The sequence below is a fragment of the Belonocnema kinseyi genome, chromosome 3, assembly GCF_010883055.1.
Source record: "Belonocnema kinseyi isolate 2016_QV_RU_SX_M_011 chromosome 3, B_treatae_v1, whole genome shotgun sequence".
Classification (NCBI taxonomy): domain Eukaryota; kingdom Metazoa; phylum Arthropoda; class Insecta; order Hymenoptera; family Cynipidae; genus Belonocnema; species Belonocnema kinseyi.
Window position 1 is genome coordinate 155,178,476 of NC_046659.1, and position 5,317 is coordinate 155,183,792.

Consider the following 5,317-nt stretch of genomic DNA (forward strand, 5'->3'; position numbering starts at 1 on the left):
CCAGGTTTTTTCAATTCTTGAAAGCCTTCCAAACAAATCTACCTAGTCCGTTTTTTTCGGCATGGCCGACCAGCTAAAAGTGTCTTTCAGCTCACCGTGAGTGATTGCCTTTTGTTTCTTTTGCACAGTATGAAAAACAAATGAAAGTCTATGCACGTCGACGTCTTTTGTTTTTCGGCTATACACGAGACCAAGTTAATACAGCCAAAGAAAGGACGAATCTTGTATCATTTGTTTATATGAATAGATTAAACTATTGCTAATTGATTTAAGCCTGTCACAAGTCTGTTTTATGTCACGGTAATGATGAAAATATACAACAAAACCTCGAAAAAAACATTATGGAGGGGAGGGGGGTGAACGCTCTCTTAAAAAATATTTGTGTTTACTAATTTGTTTATAACTATATGCAAAAAATTTCGATGCATTAAGAACCGCTGATATTAATTTTTGGAAAGTTTCTGTACCAATGAAAAGTATGTTTGAATAAATCGAATTTCAACGAAACAACGTCAAACGGTGCATCGGCTGGACTGACCGACCTGTCCAAGCGCGCGAGGAAGGGTTTCGTTCGGATATCTTCGCATAACTAAACATAACTATCTTCAGTCCCAAAATGCCAAACAGCATTTTTATCGGAAGAAAGTCAAGCTTTCGTTTAAAAATACTTTTAAAAAAAACATAAAAACTGCCTGACGAGTAGAAATTGTTAAATAAATATTTTAAGGAAGAATTTGTTTATAAAAATTAGAAAATTAAAAACAATAAATTTCGCAGAATGAAAGAGAATGAAAAACCCTTCAGGAATCACTCATAGAAAATTCAATTCTCATTTGTGAAAGGAAGTTATGATTATTTGAAAATACACGCTTTGCCCGGGGAGTGTAAATTTCATCCCCTGTAGTTCGAAGAGGGATGGTAGTAAAAGTCTATAAATTCGTGGGTATACTAATATCATATTGGTAAACAACCTCTGAAAATTTGAAGGCAATCGAAAAACATGACTTTTAAAGTTGGGGCAGTTCAGGAATAATGCCCCATGAACAGATGTCGCAAGAAATCTTCTTCGTCTTTATTCAAAACAAATTATAAAAGGAGAGCCAAGAAAAATTGACCCATGAAGAACCCCGCACCAAACATAGAGAAAATAGCTTTTAGTCAAAATTTACAACTGTAATTATTTTTACAATTGGGCTCGGAAATTACTTCAAAATTAGTGCAGGAAACGTCTTCTGCCCGTAAAAGAATTTTAAATTATTTCGAGGATCGTTTTAACGTCCCTTAAAGAGTTTAGTTGAAAAATCGAGATTTTACAACCATTATAACTACGAAAAATTTTTAAGTTAACTAATGAGTCGAAAACCACTTTTTAACAAAATTGAGAACCATCTTTTAGCAGAAAAAGTTGCAGAAACTTTTAATTTTCAATCGAAAATATCACTTTTCTACTGAACGGGACGCATTTAAAACATAATTCATGAATTTTTAACCAAATAGTTGAGTTTTGATTCAAGTAGATTAATTTTCTACCAAAACGCGAATTTTCAACAAGTTATATACATGTTCAAACAGACAGTTAAAGTATTAAACTAAACAAGATTAATTTTTAACCAAAAATGAAATACTTGAATTTTCATCAGGAAAAGTTAATTTTCAATGAAAAAAAAAAATTTCTAAAAAAATATAAATTTGCATGAAAATAGTTCATTTTCAACCAAACAGTTGAATTTTTAAATAATTAGTTAAATTTTCAGTTAAAAAATTACCTTTTAACCATAAAAGCTTATTTTTAACAAAGCTCAATTTTCACCTAAAATTATGGATTTTCAACTAAAAAATCTTTTAATTTTGAGTGAAAAACAATCGAATTGAAGAAAATTAGAATTTTCACAAAAATTCTACAAAAAAATTGATTTAGTACCCAAAATAACCAATTTTTAACAACACACATACATTTTTAACCAAATAGTTAACTTTTAAGCCGATAGGATTCATAGTCTATTAAAAAAACAATTTTTAGTAGCAAATGCATGGATTTGCAACCTATTATCTAAATTTTTAACTAACCAATATAAATTTCTAACCAAAAATGGAATATTTAAATTCACGTTCAAACCAATTTTCAACAGAATAGTTAAATTTTCAATAAAAGAAATTAATTCTTAACTAAAACAATGAATCTAAAACTTAAAAAACTAATTTTTAACATAGTATTAGTAGAACTATACACAAAAAATTTAAATTTTCTACCAAACTGTTGAATTTACGAGCAGAAAATAGGAATTTTCTAAAATACAGTGGAATTTTCAAACAAATAGTTAAATTTTTAGTTAAAAAATTAACTTCTTACCAAAAAACTAATTTTCAAAAACGTATTTAAATTTTAAATTAAAGTTATCTGTTATCAACTAAAAAAATTAATTTTCAAGAAAACAGTTTAACTTGCAATCAAAGAGTGGAATTTTCAACCTAAAAAGATGAATTTTTAACGAAAAAGGCTTTTCATTTTAAGTAAAAAAACAACCTAGTCTAAACAACAATACAATAATCCTTAACTAAAACATATCAATTTTTTAACCAAACAGTTGTTTTTTAAGCAAAAAATTGATTTTCTACCAAAAATGAACATTTTTTATCAACACACACAAATTTTCAAAAAAATAATTCAATTTTATTCTGATTGGATTAATTTTCTACTTAGAAAATGAATTTTTAATAAAATCGATAAATTTCCATCCAAAAGTGGAATACTTAAATTCACAGTTAAACCAATTTTTTGAAAAAAAGAAAGGAAACGAATTTTTAACAAAATAATTAAATTTTCAACTACATAAATGATTTTTAACTAGAATATTTAATATACAACTGAAAAAATGAATACCAAAAATATTAATTTTCTACAAAACAGTTAATTTATAACAAAAAGTTGGATTTTCGAACAAAAAAATCTTTTAATGTAAAGTCAAAAACAATTTAATTTGACAAAAAAAGCGAAATTTTACGAAAATACTATAATCTTCAACTAAAGCAGATACATTTGTAACCAAACAAAGGCATTTTTAACAAACAAAAATGGATTTTCTACCAAAAAAATAACTTATTTTCAACATACAATATTAATTTGCAGTTTAAAATTAAAAATTTAAAGAATTAGAGATTTAAAAAATTCATAAATTAAATTAAAATTTTAGAGCTGCCAAATTTGTATTTTTTAGTTTTTATAAACTCTAAATTAAAAAATCAATCAATGAACTCTAAAATTTTCAAAATCATATTATTCAAAGGAATTTTTAGCTAGACACATAAAACATTGTAAAATTGTAATTTTTTAACTCAAAATTTAAATTATTTTTGAAATTTTCCATAACTTCCAAATATCTTTTAAAATGAATTGAATTTTTCCTACTATTTTTAGGAAATTCTGCCAATTTTTAAAAAAAATTTCAAGATTATGATATATAAATAACAAATTAACACTTATTATTTTTAGAAGAAACATGAGGAGAATATAAACGACTTTAGGAGATATGAAGAAGTTTTGAAAAGATTAAAAATTTAATTAAAACAAAAATTGAAACAAAAAATTTAGAAGCTAAGGATTTTCTTAGGATTCTTAGGAAAATTAAAAATGAATTTTCATGTTGAAAATTATATTAAGAGAATATTTATTTAATGCAAGAGGATTGATTTTCTACTAAAAAAATGAACTTGTAATAAAATAGATGAAATTTAACTAAATAGTAAAATTTTCAACTAAAAAGGATAAATTTTTAACAAAATGTGGAATATTTAAATTTACAGTTAAACAAATTTTAAATAAAAAAGTTAATTCTCAACAGAATACTTAAAGTTTTAACCAAAGAAATCCATTTTCAATCAAGGTGTTGTATTTTTCACCTGAAAATATGAACTTTTAACCAAAACTGTAATAGATGACATGCAAAAAATTCATTTTTAACTCCAAAAAAATTTATTTTCTACCAAAAAAATGACCAATTTTCAACTACCTATATAAATTTGCAATAAAATAGCTACATTTTAGGCCAAGAGGATGAACCTTCTCTTTTAAAAAAGAACAATTTCCAATCAAAAATGGAATATTTCAATTTACAGTGAAAGTTTAAAAAAAATTAACCAAAAACATGAATTTTGAATAAAATGGTTAAATTTAAAACCAAAGAAATTACAATTTTTAAATAAAATAATGAATTTATAAAGAATATATTCGTTTTAATTATTGATCTGCAGGTTCGAAAATGTAAAAAAAATTTTAATTAGATATTTGGACTAAAAGCCATTTTTTGTACATTTGGGGCTAGGTCTGTTTTACTTGTTATCAGTGCCAAAAGTATAGATAATTTAAAAAATCCAACCTAAAAGTTTAATTAGGAAGAAATCTAGCATTGAAATTGTTCAAAAATTCTGTTTTCTAAAATATTTCATAAGAATAAATAATTTTCATAAAACCATAAAACCAGAGAATGTCCTCGAATCGATGAATATTATTTAATTTCTTCTACTTTTTTATTTTTTCAGAAATGATTCATTGCTCGCTGGAAATCGAGCATATCGTGAATTCCGAAGATTTTGGAATATTGGACCATGACAATTGGAATCTACAATTTTTTAATAAAATAAGCTTCTGGAAGCAAAATTTAAAAAACCTTGTTACTGTTGTAGAATATCTGTAGATATTGAACTTTTTATATTTCCGTATTGTCGTATTAATTAATTACTTAATTAATGAAGCTTGTTTGTCTAAACAAGTAAATGCGTGTGATTTAGTTCATAGGTTTATTTCGCTTAATTAAGTTTATGAATGGAGGCATTATCGGAAAAGTGTCCTTATTAATAATTTTGATAAAAAAATTTTAAAAAGACAAAAAAAAGGTCTGAAGAATGCGCTTTTTGCATAAATTGATGAAATTCCATTATTTTAAAAGCTTTTATAAAAAGCTAAAATTTTAATTTAAGAAACATTTTGCAAATCGTTTAAGTTAATAATGTGATAAATTTTCAACTTTTATCAAAATCTTTACGTTTCATCTTTTTATTTTTTAAGTTTTCATTTTAAGCAGTGATGAAATTGTAATATAGAAGAATATAGTTACTTCAAAGAATTGATTACACAAAAATAATATGTTAATTATGTAATTGTAAACAGAGGTAAAACTGATATCTTTAACTTAAGATTCTATGATCTGAAGAATTCTGTGGAACAGTAAAAAATAAATATTTAAATAAATATTTGCAGTATTAAAACCTATTATATTATATTTAATATTTAAATTTACAATAAAAATTTGTCACTGCTTTG

General features: G+C 24.7%; 1 protein-coding gene across 1 annotated transcript in view; it reads left to right on the top strand.

Annotated features, from left to right (window-relative positions):
* Positions 1-5,317, top strand: part of LOC117170227 (heparan sulfate 2-O-sulfotransferase pipe) — a 160,607-nt gene extending 155,290 nt beyond the window's left edge. Inside the window, exon 9 of the mRNA XM_033356849.1 lies at positions 4,537-5,317. The gene's annotated coding sequence lies outside the window, so the exon portion shown is untranslated. The remainder of the gene's footprint in view (positions 1-4,536) is intronic.